We start from the raw sequence: 24,035 nt of genomic DNA on the forward strand, positions 1-24,035 counted from the left end.
CCAATGTGCAGGTATACTTTAAGTGAAAAACAACAGCTACAGAAAAAAATGATATTAATATTGTTTGTCTGTGGCTGTTTGTGTGTTTTTCCTTCTTTTGTTGGTGGTTTGCTATACTTTAAGAGACAGCTGTACAAACTATATTCAAACAGGTGTCCACATTACTAATAGTACTGGAAAATATGAATGTGTTTTGTCATTCTAAAGATGTGCATGGTGTATAAGACATCATTTGTTATTTATTTATGTAGTATAGTTGATATGTTTGTGAACAAGTACTGAGAGACTAAGGATGCATTGCATAGGGGAGATAACGCAGGACTGTATTGTAAATATGTGTATTTTTCTTAGATAGTACTTTCCTTTTGTTTGTGTTCCCACATGTAGTTTCATGTCATGAGCGCTAAATGGACAGTTAGCAGAAGTAATATATGCTATTGTCCCTTTTGCATTGAGCACCAATGAACAGTGGGTTTGTGCGATGGTTGGCATAGTGTTTGCTGATGTGAGATACACATTTCTACCATTTACCCTATTTGCACATAGTTACGAAGTGTGCAAAAGCAAGCCTCATTGTTACAATTCCAAGAGTTCTCAGTAATGTGTTACTACATGTTGACATAGTGCAACATGTTTAAGCAGCATTGTGTGGAAGTAACCACATCACAGAAGAGCCATTCACTGTCGTTTGGCATTGGTGCATGATGCCAAACTCTGCTCAAACATAGAGGCTAAAAAGTGAAAGGCTCCATTTTTTGTTACTTATGTGTGCTGTGTGTGATTCTATTTTTTGACCAGATTATAGGTGTTAAATAGGAAAGGGTTGAAATGAGGAGCAAGCAGGGGGAAGAACAAAGGGAAAGTAATACAGGAATGTGCAGGAAGGAGGTAGGAAAGAACCATAGAGATCCATTTCTTCAACCATGTAAAATAGAAATACATATAGAATATTGTCTGAATTTGGACTGTCACCTCAAAAAAGACGTGTGACAACAATGCAATCATGTTGTATAGCCAAATTAACCAAATCAAGAATATCAAGAAGACATGTGCGAAGTAGAAAACTATGTATGCGATGATTTTGTGTTTTTTTTTTTTTTTGTGTGAGAGGTGCCCATGTTTTTTTTTACTTAGTAAGTGAGGTATATTGGGTAAGGGATGAGGGTATTTCTGGGTCAGGTAAGCAGGGTAAGTGAGGAAGCAGATGCAAACAAACTGGGAAAACAGGACAAGATACTGGGATGGTGAGGTACAGAAAAGGTTGGGGGACACCATGACTGGGGTTAGGGAGGGAACAACAGATGGCCATACCCATCAAACATGGGGCAGTGAGAATCTAGTCCTCACCTGTAGGACTGTCATCACTGTCCCCTTACTCCACTGGCTGTTGGAGTGCTTGATGTCTTCTCTTATGGATCATAAGTAGAGCAGACTTCACATCCAGCATAGGCATGCACCAATGGTGCTGTGCATGACCCTAACACCAACCCTGGCATCTCATGGTGGGTCATAAAATCCCCACCTCTGCCAGCACTCCCGGGGGTATCACAGCACCAGCTGATAGGGTAGTGCAAGGGCAGCAGAGGCGATAATGCCAATTTGGGTCCCAGATGTGCTGAGTGACACTGCTGGAGCTGGTGGAGTGGAGTGGAGGCAGGCTGAGCCACTGGGTTTGGCCTACCTTCCTGTGCTATAAAGCATTTTGTGATTTGTCAGAGATGGATGACATGGAAAAGTTTTGACAGCACACAGAAAATAAAGAGAGTAAAGGCTTGAGGGTGAGAGGAAAAAAAAGAGATAAAATTAGTGCCATCATATGTGACATACAATGCATTATCATGATAATAAAGGTATTTTATCTGTACTTTTACTTCTTATCAACTACAAACTGTAACTAAAGATGCTCAAAGTAATTCTTGCAATGTGCAGGATATGCTTGGTACAATGATACAGATTAAGTCAAAGGCAGGGCATTTATGCCACTTGTGTACAAATTAATTTATGTAATATATTTAAAGAACAGTACAATTTTGTAGTTGTGGTATTTGAAACCACAATGTCTGACTACAGTCTTACACTTGACTCCTAGAGTTGGTCTGTGCTACAGCTTGAAGCATGCATGCTTGCTTTTACAGTTGGTTTATGCATGTTTATTTTGCTACAACTGTACAGAAAATATTTTTTTAATTTAAATTTTGTTTATTTTATTTATTTTACATTTGTTTACTGGGATAGTCCGACTGGATATATGTCCAATTTCAGCAGAGGCCCGGGGAGAAAAGCTCCAATAGACAATATTACAAAGATCACACAACAAGTTAGATACATAGAAAATATAAGACAAAGAGTTATAAACAATGGTTTAGTAATGTTCCCAAAATGGGCTCAGAATTTACATGGTCAGAAACATTGAAGTAAAAATCATCAGACTGGTACAGAACGTAGTTGAGTTAAGATATTATTCAGATATGATTTAACTTTGTAGCTTAAAAGCTACAATAATACTTCTCTTGTGCTGCATACATACCCCTTGCCTCCCTCAGTCTCTCTAGATGCTCTGCATGGGTTTCTCTATTAATAGTAATCTCTGCATTAGCTGTGGAATGAAGAGAAGAGAACAGCAGGGCACTATGCATACCAGTCTTGCTTATAAGTAGTTTTCTATCTACTATAAATTCCCTTTATTAGTATACTTACAAAACTGCAGGATGTTAGTAGTTCTGAACTCATTCAGCCACTGGTTGAGTGTATCCCTCTGGTGCCTTTTCAGGTCATTAAAGTGATGCCTACATTGTTCTCCAGTGCATGGAATGCCAGTCCCACTGGAGACAGCCGTGGCCAGATTATTCCAAGCTTCAGAATTGTACTAGGGCATAGTCTCCCTTCAAAAGCCTTTGGCTGTGGTAATTTACAAGGAGTCCAGTATAGATTATGGACTCCTCAATACCCAACCTCTGTACTCTAAATTGGGCACCTTCACTTCTTCCACCAGGCTTGCCTAACCATAGAGAACAGCAATAGCTAATGATGCTTTCCCACAAATGCCTGATATATTTAATGGTAGTGTGCAAACCCAAACAATGATGCCAACCACGTTTGCACAATGTTAAATGGAGAGCAACAGTGCCAAACAGGGAGGAAAGCAGTTGTTGAAACTGGAAGGTTAATCTGATACTAGGCATTAGTTTGAATGTTGTTTGCTGCTGACACTGTTAGGTGATTTCACTTTACAGACATGTACTGGGGCATACGTTTCATGGCCTGGCACATGTTTGGTTATACAGTGATAAAATTGATTTTTACAATGTGGGATTCAAACCTATGCATGAGAAACAAAATATTTTCTTCCACAGCAGTGACTTTGCATCTTTGCCACAGAAAAGGTGCTTCTCAAACATTGGCAGAAATTATATATAAATACACATAACAGATGAGGGATTAACCATGTATGTGTGTGATCTGGCAAGGTCATGGTATATACATTCATGTGTGTATGAGTCTTACTGAAGTTGGAAGGCCATCTAGGGCCAGATAGCACAATTGTAATCATAGAAATATAGTAGTCTATATACCCTCAGTCATGCATATAATTCATATGAGCTTCACTGCTATACATACTTATTGTTATTGTTATTTATAATTATGTTTAACTGTTTTATTTGACATTTAATATAAACTGAAATGGACAGCAGTAAAAGTATTTGAAATTCCCTGTATTAGAACCCAGGACCATCTATAATGCAGCCCTACACTTACACCTGCTGCCACAAGAAGAGTTAAATAACACTTGGATATTTCCCTAGTCATTATTAACTTTTATATGTTAACTGCCATGCAACATAGCTTACTGTGTTTGCATGGTGCCCATTTTGAAATTGTTGACTATCTGCTTCCTCTCTGCAGGTGTTCTGGACCTGCAGGTGTTTTGAAAGGTTGCTAACCACTGGTCAACATTGCTTAATTATGTTGTACAATGGAAAGCAAAAAATACAACAATGTATTCTTTTTGAAATCAAGAATATCTGCATCCTGTCTACATGTGTTCTGTCTGCTTCTTGTGTTGGTCATTAGTCCAGGTTTGTGCAATGGCAAGTGTTGTGCAAATGGAACAAACACAGTTAAATGTGTTTTAGCTTTGTGCGCAGTGTTTATTAGTTTTCATCTTTAAAAGACAATGGTAGGACTTGAACCATGATCTACAGATAATATATGCTATGTGCATCAACATGTTTAGCAGATGTGCTACACACACAGTTGATTCACAGGTGTAGTTGATGTATTGAGTATCAAAAATGTACATTACATGACATTTGTTGTGTTTATGCGTTTCTCTTGTTTCCACTAAGCCATGCACCATGCAAACACTGGCATTAAAAAAAGAAATGTATAAAATAAACAACACTACAAAATATATGCTAGTACACATGAAATATTTTTACACAAGTCTGGATGGATTTGAACTATCACATCAATGAACCTACAAAACACAGTAAGTGAGTCATCCGTCTTTGCCACAGAAACAGCTTTGCAGCATGAAAATCATTGTGCATGTAAGCAAGTCCAAAATCATCCACAGCATCAACAAGCTATATTGCCTTGTACACTTATGAGTTGTTTGTACATGTATTAATTTCAGATGTAGTGCAGTAAGTGATCACACAGCCATTTCAGACCATTGTTTGCAGAAATACAGTTCTGTCTTATCTCTGTATGGTGTTCATTCTTTTCTTATCTGAGCAGTAACTTGGGACATGCAGTCTGTAAGGGATTTTGTGTCATTGTCCTTAAAATGTGTGAGAATATTAAATGGCAATAGCATACATTTTTCAATAAATGTAGGGGAAGTTTTGGATGTTACTGAACAGAAACTGTGAAATGTGTACTACTTACATTTAAAACCTTAATACAATTACTTTTATACTTTGTAAGTCTAACCTGGCTGACACACCCACTGATGTTAAATGAGTCTAAATTGCTGCTATGTTTTCCTTCTCCCTACTAGTAATCATTCACAGTTGCAATCCATTAGCAATAACCACTGAGGGAGTGCCTGCACTATGTTTACATCGGATACATGGAGCCAAGAATTTGGGATTCAGCAATTCTAATGAGTTCACACCTCATTTGCATCTTCACTGTGCTCACAGACCTGAATCTACACTATCAAAAGGGAACTATGTAGCTGAGGAACCTGAAGGTGAGGAGAGTTCTTTATGTGCATAACACAGCGGCACAGAAGACTACTAATCTTGATAAGGTATGATTGTATTTTCAGTTATATACTGGATATGCTCACATGTCACTTAGAAAAATATTTTTATATATGCATTAGCAAATGCTGCTTTTATGTACATGCACTTCTTAGAACGTCACTGATGTCATAGGCATTTTGTCAGGGCCTTATTAACTTTCATCACAAATGTTAATGTTAAAACTGTTTCTCTTTACATACTTCTGTTATTTTGGTGAAATGTAAATGCCCTATATAGTCAATGACACAGGGGTGTTCGTCTTCTAAGATGGCCTATAGACACTTCTAGGGGAGTGCTGGCCACAGGTAGAGGTGCCTGGCAATTGCATAAAAATGAATGTTCTGTGGTAAATGTGTACACATGTTGTTGAGACAGTATTTTTGATAGCAATTATAAAAATTCACTAATGTTTTATTTCTTTGTTTGGTAGCAAAATGTAATTTGCCTGTTCTTTTGTCAGTGGGGAAACCAAGTTCCACGTCCGTGTTGGCACAAACAAAATTTTTGGTACAGAGGTTTTTTGTTACATCCCTTGTTTTGGATCAAACCCTACTTTTTGTGTGACTGTAATATGTTACAACCACATCAATTATTTTTTATATTTGAATATCTTAAAAGTATTTTGCTTCTCCAGTAGGTAATGTTGAAAAACTACTTATGTGTTATAGCTAAGCAGGACTTTTAATTATATGATATTTATGTATAGTATCCTTCTTTTGTGTTTTATGTCACCTAGGACTAAGTGACCCAATTGTACCAATCCTCACAAACCCCCACATCAGTGACCCTGAGAATAAGGTAATTGTCCAAGCATTTAGGCAACATAGTGCCTTTCTGCTTGAGAGAGAATATGGGGATATGTCTGGAAGAAAGCAAATTTGGCAGCAGACAGTGGATTATATAAATGATGTTGGGGGACATGGCAGGACATATGATTGGGTGCATTACCGGGCCACTGACATGATTTAATTGGCCTGGAGGAAAGCAGCTGCAGTAGCCCATGGACGGATGGCTACAAGGGGAGTTTACTACCGAGCCACCACTGACACTAAACAAAGAGTTCATGTCCACTATCAGGGATCCAAGGAGCGCAGTCAAAAGTGCACAACAGCATGTGATTTCTGTTGGTGTTGCTGTTTCAGGGAGGTCAAGTATATCACAGGAGAAGCTTTTGGGTAAGCTTACCTATGTCAGATGTTAAATATTTCTTGAATAGTAAAATATTAACAGCAATACTTAAGTTTAACTTTTTTTTTTTTTGGAGGGGGGGCTAGTTATAGATTGATACATGTAACAACACATTCTGGTTCATTACACATGGGCTTGGAGTGGACATGGCATCCAAGTTTCTGTTAAATGTATCGTTAAAGGACTTATAAAGGCCCAAAAGTTTTGACCCTGTGTACCTTTTACTGTAATGATGTTGTCTTTACATTTGCTTAACTTCTTCCAGAACCATCTTCCTTAGCAAGTGTGAAATGATCTGCACATGGTAAGCCAAACATTTTTATTTCAGTACTGATGAGCAGTTCACAGAAATATTTATTTTATCCGTATGTGTGATGTAGATCTCAAGACTATGTGTGTATTGCTGTACCATCTGTGATAGTGGCAGCAGTGTTAGTTTGTTAAGATATATTAAACTGTAGTAGTGTAGATATTAATGTTTTTCCTGTTTTTATTATCACAGGTGATCCTGACAGTGGAAGTGTAGGACTCTTTCCACCTGATGTCACAGTATGGGCAGACTCTGATTCATAGGTTCATAGGTGTGTACTAGGCTAATGGTCCTGGAGCCTAGCCCATAGAAGTGCCATGGCATTGTGCCACCCGAAGTTAGTTCCCACTGCATCTAACAAGAAGAGCCACTAGAGTGATCCCTGGAGTGAACTTTCTATTACTCATCCACTCATCAAGATTTCTCTTGAAGAGGGTCATCGAGGTGGTCTGCTTGACATGTATGGGAAGTCAATTCCAGAGAATGGGCAGTCTCTGGGTGAGAAACGTGTCCCTCCAGCATGTTCTGTTGATTGTGATAATGAGGTTGAATTCTCTGGAGTGTGTGGTGCAGAGGGATTGGGATTTCATTAGATGTAGCATTTCTAACAGAGCTAGTTCAATCCTGACTTTGTAAGTCAAGCAGAGATTACCTCTAAGTAGGCGATACGAGGCAGAGAATATCTGTAGTCTTTTTAGTCTGTCTGTGTAGGACATGTTTTTAGTGCCTATGATCCTCTTCATGAGGTACTTCTTTGGCCTCTCCAGCTGTTGCAGGCATTTAGTGAGGTACATGCCAAATGGGGCATTATACTCAATGATTGGTCTAATGTGAGAAGAGTAGAGAGAGATGAAGACCTCTTTCTTCCTGGATGCAAAACCCTTGGTAATGATATGTGCCACATAGGACTTTCTGACCATAGTGGCAATGTTGTAGTCGAAGGAGAGGTTGCTGTCAACCTGAGTCCCCAGATTTCTTATAATGCCTTCAGTGTTCAGTGGGCTCCTATTCATATGGTAATTAGTGGGAACTGAGTTTTTACCAAAGGAGATGACGACGCATTTTTTTGGCATTAAGCTTAAGGCCATGGTTTCTGTAGGATGTCTGCATCACTTGGGGAGTTAATAATGGTTCCCAGCTTGCAGTCATCTGTGAACTTGGTCAGCCAGAGTCCCTTTGTGTTAGCCTGGATGTCTGAGAAGTAGATGCCAAACAGGAGAGGACCCAGGACCGATCCCTCTGGGACTCCACTCATGACTGGTTGTCAGTCTGACTTGGAGTCCACTACTTTCAAACTGTGTATTCTATCTGTGAGCCAATTTGCAACCAACCTAGTAATATAGGGGTTGATGCCTAGTTTGGTGGCTTTATCAGTAATTCCCGAGTGAGAAATGGTATCAAAAGCCTTGGCCAGATCGAGGTAGGCTATATGCACTGCCTTACCTTCATCCAAAGCCCTGGTGACTGACTCAAAGATGTCAACCAGGTTGAGCAGGCATGATCTCCCTTTCACAAAGCCAAATTGCATGGAGTCTAGAGTTTGGAGATTTCCTGTATCATTGTTAAACAGGTCCATGATGATGCACTCCATAGCTTTACATATCAGACCCGTCTGGCTAATGTGGCAATAATTCCCAGGGTCTGTAGTTGCTCCCCTTTTATGGAGAGGGATGACTGTAGCAGTGCACCATTCAGTAGGGACAAAGCCTGAGGTGAGGCTGTGACTGAACAGAGCACACAGATGTGGTGCCAGTTCACTTTGTAGTTCATGTAGAACACAGCCAGGGATATTATCAGGTTCCATGGAAGCTGTATTCTTGACCTTGGACAATGCAGCTTTAATCTGTGCTGCAGTAATGCTGGGTGCTTGGCATTTTTCTGGTATTGTGATTGGTCCTTTAGGGGGGAGTGAGGGGTAAAATTGGCACTGAATATGTCGCCCAGTATGTTGGCAATATCTGTTTGCTGAGTATAGGAGGCACCATTGTGCAGAATCTCAGAGCAAATCTGGGTATTGCCATAGAGGTTCTTGATATAGCTATAGAAGGCTTTGTGATTGTTTTTAGTGCCTGTTACAATTCTGTCTTCATAGCTGGCTTTAGAGGATTTGATGAGGGATCTGAACTTTTTGTTGAGGCTAATAAGGGAGTTTATCCAGTCTTGGGACTTCACCTTTTTCTGCAACAGTTTCTTCCTTCTGTTTTAGAGTTTATTAATGGCAGGAGACCAGCAGATTGGCTTCCTTTTTTTGGAGGAGAGCGTCTCGGGTATGACTAGTTCCATGCATTTATGTATGTATTTGTACAGTGCATTGGTGTATGATTTGGCAGTCATGGAACTATTTTCTGTTGGCATGGGTGCTGTGAAGTTAGCCACCTCTGTTTTTAGGAGTCCAAAGTCAGCTTTGAAGGAGTTTTTTTCAAGGTGGTTACCTTTGCAGGTGGTGTGGGTCAGATGTGGATTTCATGGTGATTAGTTTATTGTTGGATCTGACCAGGAAGTGATTGACTATTGGTGTAGAGAAATGGTTGCCCATGTTAGTAATAACCAAGTCAAAAATATTACTTCCTCTAGTGGGGGTCAGAATGAGCTGGTCCAGGGCATTGGAACCGATGAATTCCACGAAGCGTTTGGCCAGTGTATTGGTGCTTGAGTAGTTTTCCCAGTTGATGGAGGGGTAGTTGAAGTATCCTAGTAAGAGAGTGTTGGGTTGGACCTTGACATATTCCAGGCTGCTTAGGAACATAGAATGAGAGTCTAGGGACATGGCTGGGGACTTATAGCAGGCTATGACCTGGATCGCCATATTACCCAATGTTAGTTGTACCTGAAGTATCTCAGATCTGTTATGCTGGGCTACTAGTCTGGAGGTGTGCATATCCTTTATGAATATGGAGACACCACCTCATTTGGAGCTTTGGTCCATGTTTTGGGGCCAAAAGGTGTTGAATGCATTTTAGTCTGGTAGTACAGGGGTTCTTTCTGCCTCTTTAAACCATGATGGTGGGGAAACAGAGGCACAAACAAGGCTGCAAAGGTTGAATCTGACACTGAGGTTGACATTCAGCCATCTTCTGTAATTCCATCAGACACAGCCAGAAGGCCTATGCAAAACCAAATATTGGACAGGTGGAGAGTGAGACACACAGTCAGAGAAGTGTGGTTACTGCAGCTTCAGTGCCTGTTGACTCTGGCCATAGCAAAAGTGTGGGTGAGATGCCACACAGGAGGATTGTTAGGGGTGGTTGGAGTAGTCCTGCTGTCCATCCATCACCAGTTACAGGTGTGTCTTCATGTGCCACTCAGTGTATGCTTACAGCCATCATACAGGTGCAAGCACATTCCAACAGGACTTCTGAGGCAATGCTTAGGGCTTTATATGTGGCGCAGGCTGATGTGCATGACTGCCTCCACCTGGTTGCCAATTCAATGGATCAGATGAATGATGCATTAGAATGGGTGGTGTCTGTGATGGAACATCTGCTGGTAGGGTGACGGAATCCATGTGGGTGTAGGTCAGCCACATATACTGATGTTAGCTGATGTGGCTGTGTCTGATCATGCTCCCGTAGTGGCATTACATCAACTGCTCTGTCAGTGGTTGAGGTGCCTACACACAGACATGGCAGGCCATTGGTTTGTGGTCCTGGGAGCATTGTCCAGCAGACAACAGTCCAGCTTGTCCAGCAGACAACAGTCATGTTCAGGTAGCAGTAGTGCATCTGACCATGGGTGTGGAAGTGCCAGTGCAACTCCTGGCAGAACCAGTTCTTGTGGTTGGGTACGATGACAATAAACTGCCACCTCTGCCATGCATGGCTCACACCTGTCCAACATACCAAGATGTAGAAGTAGGACAGAGCTTGGCTGTATTTGTCCTTGCAGACACTTACACATCAACTTCACCTGGAGTGCCCATACAGACACACACACAACAACCTGGTTCAGTAGTGAGGCTTAAAGTTCATTCTGACTCATTGGCCAATTGATACTTTATCTAAATGTCTGCCTGTTTCTCTTTCATAACCAGTGCACACACTTACCTTTTGTGTCAACCTAGGCCTTTTCTCCCACCTCACCACAAACACAGCACCCTGTGAAAATGATGATAACTGTGCCATATCCTTGTTTCCTATCTTTTGGATTTAGGGAAATATAAGTTTTGTGCCTCCTGCTCAGGGTGCAGAGGTGACTTCGTGCTTAGTAAATCTGTGCTTGCAATGCTGTTTTGCTAACAGTACTGCTTTCTTACAGGTTTTTGTAATGTGTACATGCCTCCCACACTCTTACAGCTGGACCAAGCCATAAATAAAACTGGGGCAAAGGATGAACAATAGGGAGACTATTTAAAATATTTTGGTCTTACAAAGTTAGACAGTTGATAGAATCAAGCAGTTTTTGCATCACTATTTTAAAGATTTTTCTGAGGGATATGAAGTCTGAAACTGAAGTGCATGTCATTAATTTCTAACTTCTCTCACTTAAATGATTTGCCAGTACAAAAGGATGCGTCCAAACTGAGGACATTCAGTGACCATCAGTACTTTTGAGAAGTATGAATGTCTGAATCTTTGATGAATGAGGCCTATTACTTGATAGAGAAAACATGTATTTACATAAGTCACTGCTGTCACATGTTGAAGTCATTTCTATAAAAATCACTCACCTTTTACTTACTTACATTACCAAGTAACAGCATGCAAGAATATGCCATTCATTTGTATCATTACACACTTTTTGTAATATTACATGTTCAGTACTTACCATGCAAATCTGGCAGTTGCTACAGAGCTCAGAGCTGAGTCTGTCTGATGCTAAGAGTACACTGACATTACATGGGTAGGTAAAGCTTGTGAGCATTGCTTGGCATCAATGTCACTGCATGTATGCGTGCAAGGTGGAGGTTTTAGCTCCTTAGGTGGTGAGAGAGTGTGCTATGCATTGCCTCTTAGCCAGTGCAAAGGCATATTGAGCGTGCCTACATCTGCCTACACCCACAGCAGGTACTGGTTCCCTCTCTGACTCCTCACCTGTGCGTGTTTGTGGCGAATATACCAGTGGTGGTGGAATGTGTGCCCCTTCCCCTTGTTGAACCTACTAAAGCTGTTTTCTCAGGATGATGTTGTGAAGCATGGCACAGATAATAAAAATTTCAGTACATGTACTTGAATTGTACAGCATGGCTTTCCCAGATTTATCTAGCCACCAGAACTGGGACTTCAGCAGCCCAAATACACAGCCTATGATATTTCTTGTTTGAGCATGTGCCTCATTATAGCATTCTTCTGCTGGTTTGTGCATTTCTGATGGGCACCATCAGCCACAGTTCCAGTGCATAACCTGCATCCCCCAGTAAATGACGCCGTGGGATGTCAGCCCTAGTAAACATGTCATACAGTTGGGAGTTGTGCTAGATATGTGAGGTCATGGTAACTGCCTGGTTTGCCAGCACACACATTCAAGCTGATTAATTTAGCATTACACACAACTTGGCAGTTAATGGGGTGGAAGCCCTTTCAATGTATGTACACCCTTCCCCATTCCCCGGATTGTGCTTTGATTTTTATATGAATGCAGTCTATACTTCAAGATAGTGTGCTACAGGGTAGAACTCATGCATGTTTGGGCCCTGTCCTCTGACGTATAGGGAAAATATATATAGTCACTGGCATGTTGGAGCATGGCATTCATGAAATAATGTTGGATCTGAAATGCTGATGTCTGTGACACCCCCATACGTCCCCTGTTCGTCTCTAAAAGGTTCCTGTAGCTAAAATTCTAAGTGCTACACATACCTTTGTCTCCACCTATATTGGTTCCCCTCAGTTTTTCCTATGTCTGAGTTGAGGATGATAGAGGTTGCAGAGTTCCTTTAGTGTGTCTCTATCCACCCTGTAGCGCTCTACAATTTCCACCTCATGCAGATTGTGATAAGTTAAATGGGGTCGAAAAACTGTTCTCCTTGTCCATGCTTTATTAGCAGTAGCAGCAGCATAGACATCAGCCTGTTGCACATACACATGAATTAAAGAAACAGCAGCCCCAACATTCTTTCTGTGTAAATTCCTTCCTGTGGTTGTATTCTAATTGTTTTTTTGTATTCACAGGAAAAAACAGTACTGAGCCTACAGAGTTGCTTTACAGCTTGTTGAATAGTTCCTCCATCTTAGATTGGTTGATTAGCATACAATTCAGCTACTTATGCAGTAATTAGCATAACAAGGTTTTTACCATGTTTGCATAGCACTACACAGCATTTACAGCCACTTACTGAATCTAAATCAGTGTGCTATCATGTGTGCATCATAGCACAATGAGCACGCGGTCTTAGAGGATCATGTAGGCTTTACAGAATCCATCCCCAAGGTAATGTATGCTACTATTCTAAAAATATTTTACAGGTTTGGAGTCTCTCACCTATAAAACTTGGACTTTTACTCCCTCCATGAACACATTCTTCTTATCTGCTTTTAGAACCATTACAGGTCATGGTGTCTCATTCATGCCCTTGAGAAGTAACTCTCACAGGTGGTAGATGTGAGATACTTGTCTTTTGGGAGGAGTCACTATCGGTTAAAATGTCTCTAAAAGGTATTCTGCTTCAGGCAATTTACATTTTTCAGGTAAATCATGACTAGTCCAGTCACTATGCTCTGAAGTCACTGACACAAGAGTTTTTCACTTCCTTTGCTTCACCTTATCAAGGCAACTATCCTTCCCTGGCCTATTCTGGCTGCCCTCTACCCCTCAGAGTTCAAAGTAATATGCTCAACAAGCATTTGGGTTGGAAACTGCTTAATAACCTTATCTCAAGTCGTTTTAAGTGAATTTGACCTGCTAGCCATGGTAAGATTATGATAACAAATGCTACCAGCGCAAACTGTTTTATTATCTGTGGCATATGCATTAACTACATGCGCTCACCCACCTGCATTGCATAACAACTACTGTTATAGCGTTTGAGCACTCCAGCTGTTAAAAATGAATTGAATGTTGTCCTCTCTGCACTATTTCTTAAAGAAGTCAGTTATTTAGTGTTGCATAACTGTAGATGTTTCTGCTATGCAATTACAGTCTGTTAAACCAACTGTGATTATGCTAATGAACGCTGAACTCTGTAACTAGCAATTGTCTGACTAGCTTCTATTTAAAAGAATAAACACCAGAACTGCATTTGTTAAGTGACTAGTGTATCCAAATGCTGGTGCCTGATAGCTAGCGCTAGATGAGTTAACTATTTACTTTTCTAGAACTAATTGTATTATAAGTTACACTTTAAAGGTTACTTTTTATCAAAATTGAGAAGCCTATTAGCTACAGAAAGATGCTACATTGGTATACAGGCATGTTTTAACTACATAAGTTAAAGTTATAAGTAACACTTTAAAGGTTACTTTTTATTAATATTGAGAAACCTGATAGCTAGCGATAGATGCAACACTGGTATACAGGCATGATTGAACTGCATAAGTTAAAGTTATAAGCAACACTTTAAAGGTTACTTTTTATTAATATTGAGAAGCCTGATAGCTAGCGATAGATGCTACATTGGTATACAGGCATGTTTTAACTGCATATGAATGTGCATTATGCCCTATTCTCTAAGTTGTAATGTTTGGTTAATGTATTAAAGCTTCGCTCTACTTACTACCCCCTCTGCCCCCTTAATTTTCAACTATAGCTCGAACTAACTCACATGTCTTGTTATACCCCTTCCTAGATTTGTCCATTAGACACTGGGTCTTCACTTAAAGATTGTGCCTCTGCCCATTAATAGATCTCTGACTGCGATCTCCTCTCCCAAGTAAACAAGCAACTGCTGACTAGTGTGCCTAAGACCCTGCAACAAAGTATGTTTTAGAAACTGTGTTAAAAGCAACTTTGTAACTATACAGCCTGATTTGTCTTAGCCTGTATACCCTACAACTCCAGTTGAGCATTGCACATTGAACAGCCAGTTTAAACCTTCTCAAACCCTCCCAATCCATGCTTAATTGCCAAGAAATAAGGGGAATTTATACTTAAATCCTGTTCCCTACCTCCCCATATCCAACAAAGCCCATTAGTTTCCTAACTATAGTAAACTAGGAAAGGGACTCTCCTGCAGCAATTCTGCTAAAAGTATTTTAAATCTAGTGAAACGAGAAAGTGCTATTGTACATACTGATTGGACTAACTGATTGTTTTTTTTTTCCACTTCCCTGCCTGGGGTGTAGCCCCGCTCCATTCACTCTCCACCCATCCCCCAGTTCATTTCCTTTATACTTAACCACCTACTTCCTCCCACATAAGACTCCTCCCCTTCTAGTAACCCCCTCCTAAAGACAATACACCTCTACTACACCAATTAACTCCACCTGTACATCATGCCTTGCATACAACCAACCCAACTACTAAATGCACTACTCTATCCTACTACAATCATTACTCTGCTTATTCATTCCAACCTAACCTCTTACCACACTCAACCCAGAAACCACACCCCTTCCTCCATGGCAGACAGACTCCACAATTAACCACACCAAACTAAATAGCATATCTATGGAGCAATACATCCTCACCCACACCCAACACCTTGCCTACCCACACTATAAACTAACATTCAAAATAAACCCTCATAGCTCTCAAAAACTAAACAAAATATTACACAAATTTAGCAAACACTACTCACACTTACTCAAAACGCTCACTAGTTGTGGTGACATTCACCCCAACCCAGGACCTACATCACCTATCAACCCCACCCCAAACCAGCTAAATGACCTTTACAATAGACCTAAAACATCTACCTTCTTCTTAAACATCAATGTAAGAAGAATGCTCAATAAAACACATGACCTTCATGCTTTGCTAACCCTATACAAACCTGAAGTCACAATATTAACAGAAACATGTCTTAAACCAGAACACCACAATGATGAAATTACTGCTGCAGGGTACAATATGATTAGAAAAGATAGACTAGGAAAAAGGGAGGGGGTGTAGCAATCCTCTTTCAAAATCACCTCACCATAGAGCAACTAGACAACAATAAGCCAGAAATCAAAGATGTAGAACTAATCCATGGCAAATTAGAAATAAATCCCAATAAGCACATAATTATTGTAGATGGCTATATCCCACCAGGCAATAACACAACTGTCATGGAATACCTAATTAACTGGCTTTCCAGCTCCTATGATCCTATGATCCTAGGAATTGTGAGTTTCAGTGCATTTTCAAGAGATTATGAGTTTCAGTTCATTTTTTTTCCAAAATGTTGTTATTCATTTTATAACACAATAACTTAACAGTATATCAACAAAAAAAAACAAACTATAAACTATGTCCATAACAACAAAAAAAGCAATATACATACGAGAACACTCAATATTTCTCTACAGATTAGAAAATTTCGTCCAAGCAATTAAATGATGAGTAGTGTTGTTAGTTTTTGCTTTTATAGTAGCAATCTCATTCTTACAAATGTATTTCACAAGATGAATAAACTTAGCTTTAAAGACAGGAGTAGATTGGGATTTCTAGTTTTAGGTAAAAATCTTCCTTTCTATAGAAAGGATAGACCATAGTAAAAATGTTTGTTTTTTAGGAACAACTACAGGAACAGGAAAATTGAAAAAGATAAGGGAGTCAGAAATTATACAGTTGTCATTCCACAGAGCTTTACAAAGATATTTAAAGTCTAACCAAAATGGGGAAATTATTTTGCAATTAACAACTATATGTATCCAGTTATCATCAGGGTGTCCACATCTCCAGCATTTCATTTTATCTTTCTTGTACATTATTGCTAGTCTATGTGGGGTGAAAAAACATCTATGTAAAAATTTCCATGTGTATAGATGCCAGAACAGTGAAGATGTGGATTCCTTCACTTTCTGCAAACAAAGTTTTTTTTATCTTTTTCTGAAAATACTTGTCTATTAAGTCACTCGAACAATTCCAAAAAGAAACATCTGCTTTGCTAAAATAATTTCTGAGAATTTTATAAATAACAGATATGTATGAAGTGTTCTTGGGTGAGCTATTAATAACTGTTGAGATAAAAATCCAAGATTTTTAAGTTATTCTTATTGTATGCCTCTAATGAGGGTACTAGCTTAGCACATAAAATCAGTGTGCTGCACAATCACAGCCCTTAAGGTGAATTAACATACCTAACACACTAGTAATAGGCATCTGTATAGTCAGGTACACTGATGTCCCACTAACTAGGCTGGACAAGGAGAAGGTTACTGTTAGCTGCCTGTCAGGAGCCAGAATCCGCCACATAACACAAGCACTCAGGTCACTCCAGAGCAAGTACAAATATGACTCTGTCATTGTTCATGTTGGTGTGAATGACCTGAGATGTACCTCCGTGGACTACATGAAAAGAGACATGGAAGAGCTCTCTGATCATGTAGCCTAGGCGGGTATGACCCTGACCCTGAGTAGCATCCTGCCCTCACCAAGAATGATACTGCAGTACAAAGAAAAAATGATCAATTTCAACAACTGGCTAAGCATCTGGTGTCATTCAAAGGGGATCCAGTGTCTGTCAGCCTGGGACAACATGCTCAACAGGCCTCATTGCTTCAGAAGAGACGGCTTGCACCTGTCACCCCTAGGCTTTCAAATACTGACCAAGGCTCTTGCTGCCCCCATAGTGCCTTTTTTAGGCAAGGCTCAAAAGTCAAACCCATCTCCGTAAACAGCACAAATAAAAAAAGAGGGTTATGCAACTCAATGCCAGGAGTTTAAATATTAAAATGCGCACACTCAAAGCACTCCTCAGTATGGAGAACATTGACATCTGTGCAGTAACTGAAACCTGGTTCAAGGCTCCACAGAGCACCCCAGCACTACTGGGCTACAACTCATACCACACATTTCGGCCACAGAACATGGACTGAAACACAAAAGGAGGGGGTGTATCCATATTCATCAAGGATACCTACACCTCCAGGTTAGTGATGCAGCATGATACCTCTGAGATCATCCATGTGCAAGTAACATCGGGAAAATCTGCAATGCAAATTGTGGCCTGCTACAGATCACCCTGCATGACCCAGGACCACCACTCCGCCTTTCTGGAGACATTAGAAAACATGAAGGTCTTACCGAGTACCCTGATATTGGGCAATTTCAATTACTCTACCGTTAACTGGGAAAACTACTCAAGTACAAACTCCCAGGTCCAGTGCTTCCTGGAATTTATCAACTCAAATGCCCTGGATCAGCTGGTAAACTCCCCTGCCAGAGATGAAAATATATTGGACCTGGTCATCACCAACATGGGTGACAGGTTTTCCACACCAGAGGTAAACCCGTCACTGGTTAGATCAGACCATAAACTAATCAATCTGGATGTCCACACTACACCACCACCCCCAACCAAGGAAACCACAGTGAAAAACTTTTCTAAAGCAAACTTCACCTTACTTAAGACAGAGGTGGTAAGTTTCACAGCCCCCATGCTAAAGGATAACAGTGTCCAAGATGCAGGAACCTTTACAAATGCACTCTATGAGTACCTACAAGAATGCATGGATTGTGCCATCCCTAGCAAAACCAAGACTCACTCCTCTAAGAGAAGGAAACCACTCTGGTGGACCCCTGACATAAACAAGCTATACAATAGAAGGAGGAAACTTGTTCAGAAAAAAAGCAAATCCCAAGAAGGAAAGACATCCCTGATCAGTATCAGTACGAAACTAAGGTCCCTCATAAAATCATCCAAGGCTAACTTCGAAAGAAAAATAGCCAAGGATTCGAAACATAACCACAAAGCCTTCTTTAGCTATGTCAAGAATCTAAGTGGCAACTTGCAGATATGCTTTGAGCTAGTGCAAAATAGCACAAAATATACTGAACCTACTGATATTGCCAACATCCTGGCAGATATATTCAGTGCAAACTTCACCCCCCTCTCACCCTCTTAAGGGCTCACAACAATACCGGAAAACTGTAGTGTCCTGGAAATCATGGACGCACAGGTGAAAACAGCCCTTTCAAAAGCCAAAAGCACAGCATCAATGGGATGGTGTCTCAGGCTGCATCTTGCATGAACTACAGAACGAACTAACCCCCCACCTAAACACACTGTTCAACCTCAGCCTCTCCACAGGCTACGTGCCCATAGAATGGTGCACAGCAATGGTTATTCCACTCCACAAAGGAAGAGCCACAACTGACCCTGGTAACTATTGCCCCATAAGCATGATTAGCCTGGTCAGCAAGGCTATGAAGTGCATCATCATGGAACTCATTAACAAAGACATTGGGAATCTCCAAACACTTGACCCGACCCACTTCAGCTTTGTTAAGGGCAGATCATGCCTACTAAACTTGGCTGACTTCTTCAAGACAGTCGCCAAGGCCATAGATGAGGGGAAGGTGGTTCACACAGCCTACCTTGACCTTGCCAAGGCTTTTGACACCATTCCTCACTCGGGAATTATAGAAAAACTCACCAGCCTATACATAAACCCCTATGTAATGAGATGGGTTGCCAATTGACTTACAGACAGAACTCACATGGTAAGAATAGCAGGCTCCAGGTCTGACTCTAAACCAGTCACAAGTGGTGGCCCACAAGGCTCAGTCCTGGGACCCCTACTGTTTGGCATATACTTCTCAGAAGTACAGGCAAACACAGGAGGACTATGGCTAACCAAGTTTGCCGATGACTGCAAACTGGGAGCCATAACTGACTCTCTAGTTGACACAGACATTCTCCAAAAGGGCCTTACTGAGACGGACACCTGGTGTCAAAGTCATGGTCTCAAGCTAAATGGCAAAAAATGCATAGTCATCCCATTTGGGAAAAACAAAACATCCATGAATTACCACATAGGTGGCAGCCCCCTTAATACAGAAGAGGTAATATGAGATCTGGGGACCCAGGTAGATAGTAATCTCTCCTTTGACAATCATATTGCCAAAGTAGTTAGGAAATCCTTCTATGTAGCCCATCTAATTACTAAAGGGTTCGTATCTAGAAATAAAGAGATTATAGCGCCCCTGTACTCGTCACTCATCAGACCCATCATAGAGTACAATGCCCCATTTGGGATGTACCTCACAAGACACTTCCAACAGCTGGAAAGACCACAAAAGTACCTCACCAAGAGGATTACTGGCCTCAAACATATGTCCTATGCAGCCTGACTGGAAAACCTCCGGCTGTACTCAGTGGCATATCGCTTACTCAGAGTTGATCTCTGCCTGACTTACAAAGCCATGTCCAACTCAGAATTGATGGACATGCTCCAACTAAAGAAATCCAAGTCACTGTGAGTCACTCGCTCTAGTGAGCTAAACCTCACCACAACAATAAATAGAACATGCTGGAGGGATAAATTCCTGTCACAGAGACGCCCCATGCTTTGGAACAAAATTACTAACTACATTAGGCAGAGCCCCTCACTGACACTCTTCAAGAGAAACCTTGACGAGTGGATGGGTAACAGAAAACCCTAGGATCACTTCATTGGCTCTTCTTGACAGAGGCTCGGTTAATTAATCAATGGGGCGGCGAAAGCTGACACACTCTGGCTAGGCTTATAAATGCCCTCGGGCAGATAGCCTAGTACCTACCTATGAACCTATGAACCAATGTATAAAATCCTTAAAAGTTTCAATGTCCAGCCAATTGCAATTTTGCAAACTATATGTGCTGATGAAATAGTCTGCAGAACTTAGTTTATTAGCTGAGAGAAATTGATTCCAATATTACAGGTCACCCTTCTTAAACTCTAACATTTTCTGAGTATCAAAAGATATCAAACATTCATTTGTGTAAGCAATAGGAAACATAATTATTAATAAATTCTTAATTAATTGATTAGAAAACATAAGCTTTTTAAACAACAGCAATATTTGGTTTATCAGAGATGTGAGAACAAGTTCTGAGAACAAGTTTTGACCTTTCACTTTGAATGTATATTTTTAAAATCCATATAAAAATGGTTATATGTATTTGAGTGGGTTACCGTTAGAACATTGACTGCTCAAAACATCGACACACAGAAACCCGGGTCCAAAACATCGACACATTACTTCACCTACAATGTAATTCGTTGACCTGCCAATATTCGACACTCAATTTAAACATGGGCGCGTTGAGGAGCTGAAGTGTGAGAGGGGAAATAGTGTGTCTGGGAAGTGTTTTATTTGCATACACCACTATGTGTTAATTTGTTTTATGCTGATGTCGCTGAGTTACTTGGACCGTTCAATGCAGATTGGCATTTTGCATGTGTTGGTGTTCCACTGTCGATTATTTGGGTGTTGAACATTTGTACGTCGATATTTTGATGTTTCAGAGAAGTGACGTGTCGATGTTTTGGACCCGGGTTTCCGTGTGTCGATGTTTCGAGTGGTCGATGTTCTAACAGTAATCCATTTGAGTATATGGTACAAGCAATGTCCTATTACTATTAAAGAGTAAGGTTTCATGTATTGATTTCCAATATGATGTATGAGAAGTATTATTATAAATCAAAACTATGTTAATAAATGCAGAGTTTAAATAAAAATCAATATTTGGAAACCCTATACCTCATTCATCAGAGTTTGTGGTATGCAGAAAAGAGAATTTTTTTTTTGGGATATCAAAGGAAGTTGAGTAGTCAGTTATTAATTTGCTGTTTAATTTTGACAGGTAGAGGAATTATTAGAGCTTGGCCAATGAATAAGACTTTAGGTAGCAGTATCATTTTGATTAAATTTAGTCTGTCTTCAAATGTAAAGAATAGTCTGTTCCAACTCTCTGTTAGACTAGTAATTGAGTTTATAAGTTGCTAGTAATTAGATGTGAGTGATTTTTTTATAATTAGATTCAATAATGATACCTAGATATTTAATATGTGTGGCCTCCCAGTTTATGTCTCTTTTCGATATAAGTTTTATGGCAGCACTTTTATTTACTAAAAGTGCCTGAGTTTTCTTGTGATTGAATTTTAGACCATAGATGTTTGCAAATAAGTCTAGATTATGTAATAGGTGATCTATTGAATTTTCAGTATCATTAGAAGTTATTAGTAGGTCAGCAAAAAAACAGTTGTATCTTGAGGGATAATTTGTCTGACACTTTATATCCTTTAACCCTGCCATTATTTATAGGTTCATAGGTAGGTACTAGGCTATCGGCCCAAGGGCCTACGTAAGCCTAGCCAGCAAGGTAGCATAGCTTACACCACCCAAGAAAGTTATTTTCCTGTGCCACTGTCCAGCAGAGACACAGAAGTGATCCCAGGGGTGTATTTCCTATTTCCCATCCACTCATCAAGATTTTTCTTGAAGAGTGCTAATTAAGAACTTTGCTTGACATAGATGAGTAGCTTGTTTCAGAGTATAGGAAGTCTCTGAGACAGAAATCTATCCCTCCAGCGTGTCCTGTTTATTGTCATGACAAGGTTTAGGTCCCTAGAGCGTGTAGCTTAGAGGGAATGGGATTTCTTTAGGTGTAGCATGTCCAACAGCTCTGGGTTTGACATAGCTTTATATGTTAGGCAGAGATTACCTCGGAGTAGGTGATATGCTACAGAGTAAGGCTGGAATTTTTTGAGGCAGTCAGTGTAGGGCATTTGTTTGAGGCCAGTAATCCTCTTTGTGAGGTACTTCTGTGGCCTTTCCAGCTGCTGCAGATGTCTTATGAGGTACATTCCAAAAGGGGCGTTGTACTCTATAATGGGACTAATGAGTGACGAGTAGAGGGGAACAGTAATCTCTTTTTTCCTGGATGAGAACCCTTTTATGATGAGGTGTGCCACGTAGAAGGACTTCCTGACTACTGTGGCAATGTGACTATCAAAGGAGAGACTACTGTCCACCTGGGTCCCAAGGTCTCTTATCACGCATTTGGTGTTAAGAAGATTGCTGCCTATGTGGTAGTTTATGGGTACAGAGCTTTTACCAAAGGGGACGACACTGCACTTTTTGGCATTGAGGTTGAGGCCATGGCTCTGACACCAGGCATCTGTCTCAGTGAGGCCCTTTTGTAGGATGTCCACATCATTTGGGGACTTGACTATGGATCCTAGTTTGCAGTCATCTGTGAACTTCATCAGCCAGAGGCCTTCTGTGTTAGCCTGTACTTCAGAGCAGTAGATACCAAACAGGGAAAGACCCAGGACGGAGCTATGTGGCACTCCACTTGTCACTGCCTTGAGGTCAGATTTGGAGTCTGCAACTTTTACAGTGTGGGTTCTGTCAGTGAGCCAGTTGGCAACCCATCTTGTGATGTAGGGATTTATACCTAGTTTGAGTTTAGCTATAATTCCAGAATGGGGGATGGTGTCGAAAGCCTTGGCGAGGTCATGATAGGCTGTGTGAACCACATTACCCTCATCCACGGCTTTGGTGACTGCCTCAAAGAAGTCAATCAGGTTCAGAAGGCATGATCTGCCTTTCACAAACCCGAACTGGGTGGGATCCAGAGTTTGGAGGTTACCAATGTCTTTGTTTATGACTTCCATGATGATACATTCCATGGCCTTGCAGACCAGGCCAGGCTCGTCAGGCTAATAGGTCGATAGTTCCTGGGATCAGTGGTGGCTCCCTCTTTGTGAAGTGGGATAACTGTTGCTGTACACCATTCAGTGGGTACAAAGCCTGATGCGAGGCTGTTATTGAACATGGTGCTTAAGAGGGGAGCCAGTTCATTCTGAAGTGCATGTAAAACACAGCCTGGGATGTTGTCTGGTCCCATGGATGCTGTGTTTTTGGCTTTAGAGAGTGCAGCTTTTACCTGCGTAGTTGTGATTACAGTGACTCTGCATTCTTCCTGTATAGATATGGGCCCTTTAGGGGGTGAGAGGGGGGTAAAGTTAGCACTGAACCAATCTGCCAGGATGTTGGCAATATCAGTTGGTTCTGTAATTTTTTTGCCTTTGTGCTGTAACTCAGAGCAGATCTAGGTGTTTCCATCTAGATTCTTGACATAGCTATAGAATACTTTGTGGTTGTCCTTGGATTTAGTGGCAATTTTGTTTTCGTAGCTAGCTTTGGAGGATCTTATAAGGGATCTCAGCTTCTTACTGTGGCTGACCAGGGAGCTCCTCCACTCATGGGATTTTATTCTCTTTTGCAACAGTTTCTTCCTTCTGTTGTACAGTTTGTTTATGGCAGGGGACCACTAGATTGGCTTCCTTTTTTTGGAGGATAGCGTCTTGGTTCTGTTTGGGATAGCACGATCCATGCACTCGTGTAAGTGCTTATAGAGTGCATTTGTGTAGGATTCAGCAGTAACATTTGTAAGATAATTTGCAGGTAATGGGGAGAGGGGGCCCCACTGTTTA

This window comes from Protopterus annectens, chromosome 2.part0 (genome assembly GCF_019279795.1).
Source record: "Protopterus annectens isolate FY-2018-M chromosome 2.part0, PAN1.0, whole genome shotgun sequence".
Classification (NCBI taxonomy): domain Eukaryota; kingdom Metazoa; phylum Chordata; order Ceratodontiformes; family Protopteridae; genus Protopterus; species Protopterus annectens.